Below are 15,910 nucleotides of genomic sequence, written 5' to 3' on the forward strand. Positions count from 1 at the left end.
GGCAAACTGGAAGTTGTTTTTGTATGCCTGTAGGCAGCTCTGAGCAAAAAAACTAAATAATGCAAATTTGCAAACTTCAGTGAAGCCAAGAGGCTATCAGGAATCTGACAATTCAGCAACACACACACACACACACACACATAAAAATGAATGTGACGACTAAGCTCCCAGCTTTAAAAAAGCAATAAAGTTTTAGAAAAATACGTTCAACTAACCTCAATTTTGACTTCCAGCCAGAGAAAATTGAGTAACTCCTAAATAATGAGCCTGTGAATTAAAGAGAAGAGTAGAAATAAATACACAGTCTACACACACACACACACACACACACAGTAATAAACAGTGGGCTTTCGAAGCATTTATGCAAAAACACATTAATATGATCACACACACACACACACACACACAGCAAGGTGTGTCGGTAGTCGTCAGATCATAAAGCTGCCAAACAGCTACTTGAGTGAGCCATTAGTGCTGATGGTACATATGTTACAGAGATCAGCATGATGCAGCTGAATTTAGACTGGAAGGCTTTATTACTGCACTGTGCACTGGCCAGTGTTAAGGAGTCTTATAATTATGTTTCACTCCAGAAAATTTCCTCTGTAGCAGCAGAATGAGTTTAAATCCCGACTACTTAAAAACAACAAAACACACAGACAAAAAAAAAAGTTTTTAAACTTATTTTCTAGGATGTGGTTTATGTTTTTAAAAAAATGCCAGCAATAATAAATGTGACTTAAAAATAGATTTAAAAAAGCAGCAGGCATTGATAATAAAGGCCTTTTTCATACATTTTTAGTTTTATATATTGTGTCAGAAAATAATTAAATATACACATAAATCTGTATCGCTCTCTCTATCTCTCTCTTTCACACACACACACACGCACGTACACACGCATTACTATTTAAAACATCTTTTAAAATATAAAATCGCATAAAAACTGTTTTATTACTATAATATTTAGATTTGATTTTACATTATATGATGTAAAATAAAAATACACAACCATTAGAAATTTATTTCGATGGAGAAGGAAACATATATACACATACACACACTAATATATATACACTAATATATATACATTAGTATATATATATATATACACTAATATAGTTTATATATTATACTATATAACATATATGCTATCTATATATAGTATATATATATACTATATGTCTATATGTCAGATATATATATAGTATATATATATCTGACATATAGACAGATATACATATATATATACATATATACACACTAATGTATATACATTAGTGTATATATATTACTATATATATATATATATATATATACTATACTAATATAGTTTATATATTATACTATATAATATATATGCTATCTATATATAGTATATATATATATATATACTATATATATCTGACATATACAGCTATATATATATATATATATATATATATATATATATATATATATATATATATATATATATATATATATAAAGCACACGGCTTGAATTTAATTTGAATCTGTCTATATGTCTGGAGTTTATTACCTTGACCGATTCCGACCTGTTTGTCTTTAGACGACATCAGTCGACAGAAAATCACTGTACAAATAAACTGAACTGATGTTTCAGTGGAAGTAAACGCACCCTAAATGCATCTCACTCCTCATTAGCTCCTGTTTCTCCCCATTACAAATTAAAAGATTTTGCATTTTGGAGCCAAACTGCAACAAAGATCCTCCTGTCTGACTTTGTTGCTAAAACCGAACCTTTATCGCCGCATGACGTGTTCAGAATAACAAATCAGCGCTTACAGCAACGTGCCGTTTAACTACATGTGTGTGCCACTACATCATACTCACATGCACCTGTGTGTGCTTGCTTATGAAAGACTGTGAGGCCCTTTATAGTGCGTGTACTGTGGGTGTGTATGCGTGTGAATGCTCAAAGGAGGAGGCTGTGCCCTGCACTCCTTAGGAGAGGCGTGGGAACCCCATTCATCTGAGGAGGCTTGGTTCATTGTGGGGTACATAGCATCAAATGTGTCTGGGTGTTGGGTGTGTGTGTGTGTGTGTGTGTGTGTGTGTGTGTGTGTGTGTGTGTGTGTGTGTGTGTGCGGGGGCGTGTGTGTGTGTGTGTGTGTGAAAAACTTGATCTTGTATGTCTGGTGTAACTTGGAGGTTTTTGTAGGGATGGGTTGTGTTTTTTTATTATTAAATCATGTGTATAATACATATTGAATTTAATTCACAAAAATAATTTCTCAGATAATTTCTTCTTTATTTTTCTTTTAATCCAGATAAAATGTTCTGCAATAGTCAGAAGAAATAAACAAGATTTTGTTTGCTATTCATGATAAATATAAGGTCAGGGTGAAAATTGCTAGTATTTCTATTCGAGACATGCCCGGTGTTTTGTTCTGCGGGAAATATTTAGTCATTTCCTGCACGTTTCTGAAACCGTACGCTGTTTTCGAGTCAAAAAAGCAAATTAAACGCGTTCAGACTGTGTACTTCAGTGCATTTCAACGCAGGGTAACGCGAAAAAGGAAATGGAAAAGACAACAACATGCTATATTGAATATTACTGCTGTTCCTTGAGGGTCCGTTGGACTGCAACAATGACGTTCTCCCTGTCCAAACATCGTTGATTTACCTCCTAATTTCACCCCAGCGAGGCCCGCGGAAAGAGCTTTGGAGCCACTAAATAAGGGAGCCACATTGGGGGGCTCTTGTGAGGGTGACAGTGATGAAGTAGCCTGTGTTGGGCCCTGTAGGGCGAGAGTGGCAGATGAATAGGGCCTGTCAAACGTGGGATGTAGGTGGGAAGGAGACTGGAGGTATCTGGGATGACTCACGCTCCCTCCACTCCTCTGTCGTTTGGTCATGGTCGACTCTGGAGCGATATCGATGCGGATTAAAAAACAAACACACACATTTTTCAATTAGCGAAGGCTAAAAACCTGATTTACCGGCTCTGGTTAATAGACGTTACGCTTCATCGTGTTGATGAGGGGATGTGACGCGAGTCAGGTTATTGAATTGCGAGTAAAATCTCACACGACTCTAAAAAATTACAGCGAATATTCTTGGACGAAGCAGGTTCCGACTTCTCTGGATTTGGTCAAGCTATACCTACTAGGCTTCAGCCAAAGTTGAGTCACTTTATTAGAGTCCAAAAGGAACAAGAAAGGAATGATTTCTCGACGCCCATTTAAAAGAAATTATAAAAAATTTTTAAAAAGTTATACAATTGGCTGTATTAAAAAAAATTGCATGCTAAGCGGTACCACTAATAGTTTTGTTCTGGCTTTATTAAAACTGCAGGGAGCCACGTGTCAGTGGTGACCCATTTTCCAAACATGTACCTGACTATTATGAGTATCAAATGAGTGGATATTGAGGGAAACGAGGGTTTAATGACACCTTAAAGGCTTTCTACTCGACGATCACGGGACTGAGCAAGAAGGAGAGGGACGTATGGAGGAGCAGTGCATTGTGGTGGAGCTTGGCCTTGTGTTGCAGGCCTCGTCTGGCCCTCAGCCTTACATTACAGCACCGGTTCCCTGCCTGCTCCCCTCCATGAAGACTTCTCGCTCAACCACAAACACATCTGAAGCAAAACCAGATTCCAGACGAAAAGAAAATACAACGAGATTAAGGCGGTTTGAAGAAACACCACATTCTGCCTCATTCAACTTGGATAGTTGTGCGGCCGGACGTTGTGGAAAGAAGCGAACATGACGATGGAGCTCCCGACGTTTGGTTTGCAAAAAGAAAACCTAGTACACATGCTCACACGACCTGTACCGCACGCCGTCTGACTTACCTGCTTCGGAGCGACTGGAATCGGCCGTCCAGGATAAACCGTCGGGTTCTCTGCGGACTTATTGCGATGGAAAACGTCCACGGCAGCATACGGTATGCCCACATCTCCTTCCTGTAGAGAGGAGCAGAGACAGGGAGCTTCAGCTTCAGTCACACAGCTCTGCACTCGCTGCAAGGAGTAGGCGGGCACGCCAACGTTGAGACCCATTCAGCGTCCCGGAAAGTATCAGCCTCCTCCGTCTGCGCCCAACGCCTTTTTCATACGCCAGCCTTTCCCCCTCTGCCAGAGATTTCACCCCTGCAATCGCCAAAACGGTCGATACGCTTTGAGAAAATCCCTCCCCAACCTCGGCTGACTGTCTGATATCTACAAACCAGCTCATGCTGCGCTCTCCGTCCCTTCGCCTCCGATTCTGGGCCCGCCACAATAAGGGGGAGGCCATGTGGGTTTCCTACGGAGTCGCGTGCTCCTCCCGTCTGGCAGCTAACCGAGCTTTGAATGAGGAATGTTAGCAAACAGAGCTGCTGAATGTTGGATGAATGCTACGCCAGGCAGCCAGTCAGATCGCAGTACCGGGCCCGGGCACATGAATAATGCAGGGGAAAAAAAAAAAAAAAGAAGAGCTCAGCTCCACCTCTTCCCTCTCTGCTGCTGCCTGCCCCTCCTCTTATCCCAGCTCAAAACTCAAATGCCTTCACGGGAGCAAGAGAATTCGACATCTCTACTACTTAACACTCTTGCAATGGAAAATAATTGCAACAGGGGAGTGTAGTCATGCATACGCACGCTATTAGTGCAGATAAGCCCTTGATGCATGCCATTTCTGTCCTCCTGGCTTAAATCTATCCCTTTTTTCAGTCTTTTGTTAGAAACTGGCACCTGTCCTAGAAAAAGCCTGGCCGCTGCTCCACCCTCCTGCTACCCTTTAACTCAAGACTGCCCGTGACAGAGAGGGAAAGAGAGAGAGAGAGAAAGGAGGGTGGGGCAGAGAAGCCAAAGAGAGGGAACGATGTCCACAGATGGAAGGTGGAGGGCACAGCAGATAAGAGCATGGGAAAATAAAGGAGGAGAATTCAAGGTAAATGTTCAGGAAACACGATCCCTGAGGCCAGTCCAACAACGGTCGAACGCGCGCCCTCAGCTTCAGAGGGGAAGGACTTATGAGGAACAGCAGTGGAGAAGCACGTGGTCAAAAGGGAATGAAGCAAATGCAGAGTCTTTCAAGTCCAGTTACCGACAAATCAGCCGGAGACGTCCCCACCAACAGAAATGAAGAAGAAAGCAGCAAAGCAAAGCCACTTGTTGCACGAGAGCGAGGAAGAGATCTTGCAGAAAGACGGAGTGAGAGCAGACAGAGGGTTAAAATCCCAGGACTGAGAGTAGAGAAGAATCCCTCCCTCTTTTGGCACAGGGTAGCTAAAGGGGTGGGACCCGCCTGTAGAAATAGCAACAGAGCGTTTTTCCCCTCTCTTTTTTTTTTTCCAGAGCTGCAGTGTCCTAGTCTAGCCTCTTGCATGTGGCCGGGACCCAGGGAGAGAAGAAGAGGAGGAGGAGGCGAGGAGCGATGGATAGAAACCAAAGCGGGAGCCAAGAGGGGCGGGAACCCGGAGAGGGAGGGAGACGAGCGCTGTGAGTGGAGGACGAGGAGCTCAGCTGATGATGAAACAGGGGAAGTGTGGGAGCTACGCGTTTTCATCACAGAGTCCGGCGACGTAGTGTCCACGAGGCAAGGCAGGGAGGGGGCTGGAAGGGGTGGGAGGTGTCAGGAGCTCCTCTCCTTCAGGAGGACAGTCACAGAAAACTTTCAAATGATTCAAGGATTCATCTTTGATCAGAATACTTCCTTTATCAGTAAAACTTTCCAGGGAGGAAGCAGTGGCGTTGGGGTTATTGAGGCCAGAAAGCACGTGAGCTATGACGGCTCTACTGTCTTTCTCCTTGATCACAGACACATTAATGAGCTGCTCTGACTGATCTGGCATGCGGTCAAAGGCAGATAAGCGTCTGGGTGTGACCGCGCCACGCAATGCAATAAAAACGCTTCAATATTAACGTGCCCGGCATGTGCCACGTCTGGACAAGCCCTTCGCCTCGCTGCGAACAGTCCGGCTGTAAGCTAGCTACAAAATGTCGTCCTGCAAGCGTCCAGCTTGACTGTCTCCCACCATTTCTAGTCTGCTCTGTCACGAACCAACAAACAGCTCTGCTCTGAGTGGCGGGGATAATCTTTTTTCAGTTCTTTTAGCACTGGATACCAACCCTCCCTTCTTCCTGTCTCACCTCTGCATCAGCATGCTGAAGGTTACTCATGCCAGTCTGCTGCCCTCCTCCCCCTCTCACTCCACCGCCTCTTTGGAAAACTTCTGTGTCCAAAACGCTGTAATGCCACCGTATCTGCAACAGATTCCCCCATGGCACAAGAAAAAAAAAAAAAAAAGACAACTTCCTCTCTTTTGGAAGCAATTCCCCTCCCCTGCAGTCATCTCTTTCCCAAAAGAAACCAGAACTCCACACAGGCACATTTCCTCCCCTCCCCACCTCTCACCACCACAACCTCTCTCTGCTCTCCCTGAAGTAGTAGCTCTACTAAAGAGAGGGGGAAACTGACTGAGATCTCACATCTCTGAGCAAAACTAAGGCAGTTTTGAGTTAAATCTGCCCTCAGTGCCTTTAGACTCAGTACAACACGAATCGATCAGTGGGGGAAGTTTGGACAGAAAAGTGAGGGGTTTAATTTGCACGTTCTCGATGGAAGACGAAGAACAGGAGAGCAAGCTAATATGGCTGCTCGGTCTTGGAGGCTGAAAGAAAAAAGACGTTATGTTACGTAGCTGCATGTGTGGCTAGGAGAGAGGGAAAGTCTTCTCTTTACAGCCTTCTGCAGATAAATCTCAACATATCGAACGACGAACAATGCCAAAAAACTAAGTGGGACAAGGATTAGAACCGGGGTTCCACACGGGGAAACGGATCGCTTCACTGCTCTTTTTTGGGGGAACATAAACACACTTGTGTCCCTTGTTGAGAAGAAAAATGGGTCGTGCAACCAAATAGTCGTCGGGTCCCGAACCCCCTGTGACGTCACATCTCGCCACGTCTGGGGAACCAATGGGAATCTCCGCGCGCGCGAAAACGCCACTACAACTGCGTCCTGAATATAAATCGAACAATCGTTCGAGACAAACGCAAGCCTCATCTGTGATCCGTAGAGCTCTCCCTGAGCTCCTTGTGCTCTGTCTCACACGCTGTTTCTGCTAGTTACTTGTTTACCATCTGACATGTGGCAGGAATTCAAAAAACTTGGCAGAGCCTGTTGCTCCGGGTTCATTCGAGGATACAGCTCTGGTTTTGGCTCGGCTGCCAACTTCTGACACTGAAGCCCTCAGCGGCGGCCTCGCCCCTGCAGGAGCGGCCCGCGTAATGCTGCCATTGATGAAACTCCAATATTAACAACCCTCATTTATGACATCTCTATGAGTCTGCAACAACTTTTTTCCCCCGTCCCCCTACTCTAAGTTAGAGCAATCTGCGCTCAGTGTTAGCATAGATTTCCTAACAGCTTGCTGCATTATTAAGATTTGATAAGCGTGTAAGTTGTGTGCACATTTAAAGGAGGCGAGGAAAGACGAGACAAGCAGTTTTAGGCTTCAACAGTCCCTTGGATCTGCGAGAATTAAAGTAAACAAAAGGGGGATCTGAAAAGACAACTTTGCAAAAACCGACCTACCACAGCCTGTCGGTGTTGCACAACTGAAGTTGCACAGTGGCAACACAGCAGTCAAAATTAACTCCCTCCTGAACTAATACAGAGAAGCCGTTAACTCAGAGGTCCCGTCGGACCCCCCGTGTTGTCACTTCTTTATGAGTCATCCCACAAATCCACAGCCGCAGACGATACCAGCCAACATACAGAACCACTCGCTGCAGCAGGGAAAGCAGATCGGGACTTTGTGGGTATTGAACATAAAGGTACGAATCACAGACGCTAATTATGACAAAGTAACGGAGGAGAAAGTTTTCAACTAATCTATCGCTTTTCCCTAAAAAGGAAAAAATTATAGTTTTTTTTAACTGGATATGGATCAGTTAATGCTGTCATTGTTTTAAGGTTTTCATCTTACAGTTTAAACTGATTTCCATTAACGGGATTGCAAAAAAATAAAAATAAAAGCGTTGGAGCGAACGAACTAGGTTTTCTCTGACTGCTTGAATCATCATGTGCAGCAGGGCTGCTCCGCTCCCATCTGTTGCTGCACACTGCTCGTCAGCTGGCTGAAATAAGGCTTTTATGCATTTCTCCTGCTAGCAAGAAAGCTAAATTGTTTGTAATTTTTATTTTTGAATAGTCGGAAATATTTATAATTAGAAATATTTATGCCAGCAGTCACTCATATTCAGGATTTATGAGGGGAAGTTTGAAGCAAAGGGAGCAATATTCTGCCAAACAAACACATAAAAGCTATTATTAAATTTAGTGCTCAAGATATTTTCTTTGCTCTTTTTTTTTTTAAACACAGAAGGTAAGAAGAATAATCAATCAGAGATATTTATGGCTTTTATGTTTAAGTCCTGCTTCTTCTTTTTTTTTAGAACTATGGATAAATAAAGAGAAACTTTTTATTTTTAAGAGTGTTTACTGATTTTTTATGTGTTTTGTGTAATTTATTAAATAAAAGATGCGAACGCAAACAAAGAGTCATCACAGTGCTAACTGGACATGAGGGGTAAATTTGCGTTTAGTTAAAAAATCCAAAGTAGACATCCAGCCAAAAGAGGCAGAGAGTTCTTATATGTCCTGTTCTGCATTTTTTTTTTTTTGTATTTTAATAACAAACATTTACTTTTTTTACTCCAGCTTATCATCATGTGAGAATCTTGTAACTTTTTTATCTAAATGTTTTTGAGTAGATAAGTACTGAAAGCTGTGAAGTGAGCAGAACCACGTGGGAGTGTTGGTACAGACATACAGCATTTCAAACACTGATCTGATCCTGCATTGTTAACACTCTCCTGAACTTCCCATGTTGCATATTAAACCTACAGGTTACGACTATCTATACATTAACAGTCTGTCAGACACACACACGCACACACACGCACACACACACACACACACACACACACACACACACACACACACTTCCTGCTGTCTGTCAGCGACTAGCGCTGCGGCCCGACTCCCTCTGTGAGGTTGTCCGCCGTGGGGGCCCCTCAGCAGCACGTGCCTTGACAACTTCTCTATTACAGACCTGACCCTAAAGGTCATCCTCTGAAGGGTTCTGAACAAAAGGGCACGACCCCGAGGTCAGAAGTGTAACGCCAGGGGCAGGCCGGGGCCCCGCGGCAAAGAGCGCATGCTGTTTGCTTTGAAAGGTAAGGATCACTAACATGGAGGCCTAATAAGGATTAAGGGGCCATCTCCTCTGGGATGTCACTCTGGGGCCTCATACATCAGTCTCTATTAACCTCCGTGACCCCTGGTGGCCATTATGGGGCCATAGGTCAAAGCGGCTCACGCTGCTGAGGTGTAAAACCTCAGTCTAGCTTGAGTGCTGCTGATTGCTTGAACAAATTGTTTTTAGGAGATAAGCACCCTGTTGAAGAGGACGCTGCCTTCCTTTTACAGACTCCTGCTTGGGAGGGTCGAGTTCAGCCCCAAATAAAAGAATTTAAGGACACAAATTTGTGATGGATTAAAATGAAATCCAGAGAATTGTTTGTTTTTTTTTTTAAAGAAAGAAAATAGAAATACTGCAAAGCTTTCGACTAGATTTTTTCCTCCCATTTACAAGAGGAGGCAGGAACGACTCGGTGTACTTTTGATACAGCAGAGCAAGAGTGGATGGAGAAATTTAAAAAAAAAAAACTCACAAAATGGAGGACAGGAGGAGACAAGATGGTGGACACAGCTATCTGGACAATGCTAATAATAACGTGGTTGACTGCTATTAAAAAGAGATCCGCGACATCTTTACATTTCTTACTTTTTCTTAAGTCCACAACAGAAACACACAGAGCTTCTTTCTAACATGAAGGCCACCAGGTTAACCCTGAAGTCAGAGCTCTGCTGTACTTTTCCCCTTTTATCTCTCAAAGTTCGAACAGAAAACAAAAGCTGAAAATCTTTTTAAAATGTTCATAAGGTTGTTTTTTTTTCTGTAATATGATTATGCAGACCCTGAATTGCAATTTTTCTTAAACCAGTCACGACTTTGCGAGCGTTGATTATATTAAAACAAAATACACACAGAAAAAAGGCTGACATCTACTTACGTGTGTGAAAGACTCGGATGGAAATCTACATTGTAAATTTCAACAATCAGAAATAAAGTTAAACTATAAACTCACTCAAGCTAACAGACTTGCATAAAATGTATATATTTATTTTTTAAAAACCGCCATTTTAAATAAGTTGGTAAACTTAAGGAACCCAATTAGAAGAAAAAGAGCAACTCTTTCCCTCTTAATGTTTTAGTGTGTGTTTTCTTTTTTATTATGCTGAAGGCAGAAAATTAAATTAGAAATCAAACATGACTATAATTGTTTAATAAATGGCATGCATTTACTGAATTCTTTAGTAAATGCATTTTATTTTTTACCAAATCAAAAACAATCCATTAAACTTGAAAAATCTGAAAAACGAATAATACTGGGCATTTTTTCTTAAGGAATATATATTTTAGGATTAAAAATATGTAGACAAGTGTATTTTATTAACTGTATCATTTTGGTTATTTTACCCACATTGGATTTTTCTTTTCAAATATGTAAAATGAATTGTACAATGTGCCAGTTTTATTTTTCAAAAACACCTCAGATAGTTTGAAGTGAAACCATAAAAACACACCAATAAGAGATTTAGAAAAACTTTTACGAGTCAAACTATAAGCAGATATTTTTTATAATTATTCAACATCACAAATACAAATATTTAGTTTGTTTCTAAACAGTCTATGGATTTGCCAGGGAAAAATAAGTTTTACTTTTGCAATCGAACAAGAAGATAAACCAAGTGAGCCCTTAATTAGACAAGGTGGCATAAATCTGCCAGATAGAATCTTTTTCACGTGTTCTGCGCAAACACATGACCCTTATCAACGGCGCTGAGCGTTAACTTTGATTTCGACGTGTTTTGCTGACAATCATTAATCCACTCACCTCAGAAAACCGAGCTCGTCTGTGCGGAGGGGAGCCTGCTCTGCAGCACAGCAGAGCAAAGGTTGGAAAAGAGGAGAGGCGAACTGGACCGGTCGCTGGCTGCGGACGACGAGGCGTCCTAAACAGCTTTTTAAAGCTGCCAAGCAGACTATAAATCCAAAGGAAGAAGAAATTTGACAGCCAAGGTGCCTCTTTATACTGCAGCTCCTCTGAAACCAAATAAGGGGAAGTGATTTGAGGAAAACTGCTGTCCTACTTTCAGCTTCTTTTTCAACTTTAATATGAAAAAGTGTCTCTAATTACGCACAGACTATACAGCTCATCCTAAAACATTTATTAGGATGATATCTATCTCTTTGATGTAGTCTGTAATTATTTTGTTAATATTGCAAAGTTACACTTCCAACAAAAAAACGTTAAAGCACTTTAAAGCCTTTAAGACCTTTTTATATGTGATATTTTTCAGGGATAGTATAATTTGTGATATCTAAAATAAAAATGTAAATTGCAAAAAAGCTTCGCAGAAATTAAAATAGGATTTCTTTTTAAACCTTCCACATCTAACTTACCCCTCATCTCCTCCTTCCAACACACTAAAAGCATCTCCTCCCCTCCTGTCTTGCAGCTACTTACTGCTCTCGTTTTGTGCTCCATCCCACATTAATAAATGATTATTTTAGCAGCTCTTTTCGAGCATCAGGCTCTCCAGCGTTCTGCGGCTGCCTGGCACTCTCGCCGAGTGGTGCCACCTTTTAAAACGCTCGGACCTGCTGTTGGTTGGGGTTCAGTGCCACGTCACAGAGCAACCGCAGCCTGGACGGGCCCCGAGTCACCTGGCTCGGCCCGAATTGGAAGGTTTGGGGCCCCGGCCACGCCCACCTCGGCCCGGACGCACCGTGGTTCGTACGAGGGAGGAAGGAGGTGGCGGTGGAGCTGTGAAGGCGGCTACGACTGGCTCTAACGTGATTTACATCCTGCTGTCCCCATAAAAAGTAAATATAAGGCACTATCTTTAAACTGAAACACAGCATGTTAATTTCTGAAAATCATGTTTAGTCACATAAGGATTTAGGAGTTTAGCTTGTTTCTCTTAATGAGCACAATAAGAGAATATTATATATATATATCTGTCACACACACACAGACATGACGATGAAGCACCCTACAATCTTTAAAAATGAGAAATTCAAAAATGAGCTATTTGCAATTTACCAAACCTGCGTACTAATTTAACCACAGACTCATTTAATAAATTTTAGTTTTTTAACCTGGATTTTAATAAGAACATTTTTCTAAAGATACAGAAAAATCATAATTATCTCTACCGGACATTGGTATGATATTGAAAGAAAAAAAATAATCACGTGTGGATAGAAACATTTCATCTGTGGATATATTTCATTCAATCCGAGTCTCTAATTTAAATTTTTAAACACACTCTGAACCTTTATAGGGATTTAGAAACCTAAATTTATCATATGCATCTTTCTTCACATGTAGAACTGAAACTTTCCATAAATAACTTGCATGCTGTGTTAATAAAGTGTCTGAAAATCATGTAAATTCAACTATATGTGCTAAATATTCCATCCCATTTGTAATGTTACAAATACCACCACTGTTCTTTTGAGTAGTGACTCTTCTTCTATTAATCTAAATGGTTTTCTTCTTGTCACTAATTTAACTCTTTAACATCTTCCTGTATAAATTGTTGTTCCAGTAAAACTGTTTAGTTAATTGCCAGCCATCTATGTAAAAGATTGGCAACTCTGGACATTCAACAATCATATCTCATTAACTTTTACTTATTGCTACTTTTAAACGTTATTTATTACCTCCTCACTAATGTCTGCTTTCTTGTTCAGCTTATTATGAAATAATACATGCAGTATTTTTAGGAAGCACAAGCAGAGGGGCACTTTTAATTTCACTGCACACTATATATAATAATAATAATGATAATAATAAAGCATTCAGTTCTATTCCTGTAAAGAGTTTCATGATAAAATATCAGGTTATGTCCTAACATACATAAATGCATTTTAAAAGGCATGTTTCTTTACAGTACAGCAGCCTTCTAACAGTGTAAAGCAATTTATTTCTTCCTATCAAAGATTTGCATTAATGTTTGTATCTGAATAGTTTAGAAACATATTCAGAAACATATCACACAAACATATGATGTTTAAGTTAAAACTGATAAATAGAAAATGTTAAGGACTTTAAATATGTTGAACATTTATTAGTGATTTCTTACATTTTGGCACCATTTTTGTTTAATAAACGACAGCGTGCAGAACGTATGTGCTCTTGTATAGATTACATTTATTTTGAAGTGGGTGATATGATAATAAATTTTGAATAATGTTAAGAACGGAAAATTAGGTACGTCTCTTCACATTCAGCTCTATATACTAGATTTTACATAGCAGAATTTCACTTTAACTGAGTAATATGTTCCTCTATGTTCCAAATTAAAAAATTTTTGGGAGTTAGGGTGTTCAAGACAGAGTGTACTTCAATGTTTTTTATATGCGAGTTGTACTTGAGACAAACTGATTAAACTTTATTTAGAATGGTCCTTTGGGATATTTTTTTATGTGTTTCTTAAAAATAATGAGAATTTTACTGTAAAAAAACATGGTAATAAGATATTTTTGGCATTTCAGCAACGGCTAAATGTCATTCTTTCAGAACCAGGTAAAGATCATATTATTTACAAGCTTAATAAAGTCAACAAAGATATCATTTCTTCAAACAAAAAAAAACTGAACCCATGAATCACCACTAAAATCGAGTCTCTCTGCTGAAATAAAGCATCGTTTTATCGTCGCCGCTCTGACTCGTTGTCGTTTCCTCTCCACTGCACGGTCCAGTGAGAAGGGAGCACTGACGCTGCCTCGCAGGGGTTAAGATGCTAGCAGTCATGTGCCTGTTGGCTGCAACAAAAGCCTCCCTATGTAGGGTGCATACAGATAGAGCGAGCCCCTTTGTGTGCGGCGTTTCACACGTCGCAGCCTGGGAGCTGCCAGGTCTGGATCTCTGGATCTGTGGGGCCTGGCTGCAAGCCTAGCTAGCAGCTTGAAGCACCTGACGCTGGGCTTTGGCTTTGCCTTTCTTCTGCCCCAGACCCTGGAGGCAAGAGAAGTAGGAGAGGAGGGGTTTGTTGGAAAGATAATGGAAGCGAGGTCCAAGTGGTGGGTCGCATGGAGCAACACAAACAGGCAAAACAAGATACGGCAGAGAGCAGAGAGGTGCAGCCGGGCAGGCTGGGATCAGCAGGACAGAAGGGTTTGTAAGCGGGACTCAAACAGTGACATGATGTAAGTCAGGGCTCTGGGAAACGGCATCCAATGCTTGTTAAAACAGGCAGCCTGGAAGCCGTGTGATCAACAAATATGGCATTTTCTCCCCTGCTATTAACGGTGTACGTCCACAACTGCTGCGATATTTACATTATGAGAGTCAAGTCACTGAAGGTGGCTCCTTGTGCTGAATATGCAAGTGTGCACAATGTTTAAACGGGTTACCACCGGGGGCAGACTCATTAAAAATCCATTAAGTTCATATTTAAAACAGAGAAGAGCTCCTTCCCTATTGGTTCCTCTGTTTTAAACATACTTGAAGTACACTTTATAGTGTGAAACTCCCTAAATCAAATTTGCTTGTACAAAAAACAACAACAAAAAAAGCTACTATTGTGACATTTTGGGCAAATCTAAATCCTGGTCCCTGTTTCGAAAATATACAACCCTGTCCCCCTCCCCCACCTGTTGCTGTATACTGCTGATCAGATCCCTAAAAGGAAAAAAAAAACAAACCCATTGTTCTTTAACAAGACAAACAAATAAGACTGCATTGAAATATTTTATTTATAGAATATAGAAGAGCAGCGTCAGCTCTCCCCCACCTGTTGCTGCACACTGCCGGTCAGCTAGCTGCAAGGAGCCTGCTTCACTCTATCCTTGCTTACAAGATCTATACTTAGGCCATTTGGAAATATTTTTGATTTCAGAAAACATGGTCAGCCACGATGACAAAACTTGAGGCACAACACCCATCTCTCTTTAAAAGGTAAAACTATTTTGAATCTACATTCTGCCCGGCAACCAGCAGCAGAATGGCTACCTGGGCCGACCAGTTAACCAGTTCATAGCCGAACTGGTTAACTGGTTTCTCCATAAGGAACAGGAAAGCAAAAGGTTCACAATAAACATGCTTACTTGAAAACTACAATTAAATGTAGCGGGCGCTTATTATTTTCTGCTTTACGTCTGTATGTTAGAATCAATTTGCTAAAATATTATAACAATAACAATCGATTGTTGCTGCTTTTCTGTTGTGTAGAAAAGTAATTAGATCATGCAACAGAGATGTTTAATGTGCATACACCGTGACACGGAGGAAATGTGGTATTTTTAAATCCAGGTCATCACAGAGAATTGGCACGTTCCTAGAAAGCACCTCTGCACCCAGCAGAAACCCAGCTCTGTATTTGAAATTCACAACTTCACTCAGGTTTACGTCACTAATTACACTCATCAGAAATAATTATCATCCATTTTTTTAAGTAATTATTCCTGAGTGGCCCTCTTGCATGGCAGATTTACGACGGTAAAAACAAAAGCTGGTGAATGTTTCTCCTTAGAAACAGGTGGATTGTTAGCAAAAGCGTCCAAGTGAAGTAATAAACTTTAAAACAATGAGTGATTCCGGTCGAATAGCTCCCACATATGCTCACCTATTGTTCCGCAACAAGCTATAGGCTATAGGAAATGACACCCATCAGACCTGCTAACCTTCTACAGTCGGTGTGTGAAAGCGAGGTAAGCAGACAAAACAAACCCCCTCTGCTGCTCAGACAAGCTGCTGCCATAAGTTGCATGTTAATTAAACTTTTCAGAGCAGCTCAGAGTGTAAAAGCTTCTGTTT

The 15,910-nt window shown here is 41.0% G+C and overlaps 1 protein-coding gene across 2 annotated transcripts in view; it reads right to left on the reverse strand.

The window, feature by feature from the left end:
• The window catches only part of ppara (peroxisome proliferator activated receptor alpha), a 47,595-nt gene that overhangs the window by 17,725 nt on the left and 13,960 nt on the right, over window positions 1-15,910 (reverse strand). Inside the window, exons 3-4 of one of the 2 annotated variants that reach the window (XM_023350186.1) lie at window positions 3,821-3,931; window positions 216-267 (exon numbers count right to left, since the gene is read on the reverse strand). The gene's annotated coding sequence lies outside the window, so the exon portion shown is untranslated. The remainder of the gene's footprint in view (window positions 1-215; window positions 268-3,820; window positions 3,932-15,910) is intronic. The other variant, XM_014476054.2, reaches the window with a different exon arrangement.

This window comes from Xiphophorus maculatus, chromosome 17 (genome assembly GCF_002775205.1).
Source record: "Xiphophorus maculatus strain JP 163 A chromosome 17, X_maculatus-5.0-male, whole genome shotgun sequence".
In the NCBI taxonomy this organism is placed as follows: domain Eukaryota; kingdom Metazoa; phylum Chordata; class Actinopteri; order Cyprinodontiformes; family Poeciliidae; genus Xiphophorus; species Xiphophorus maculatus.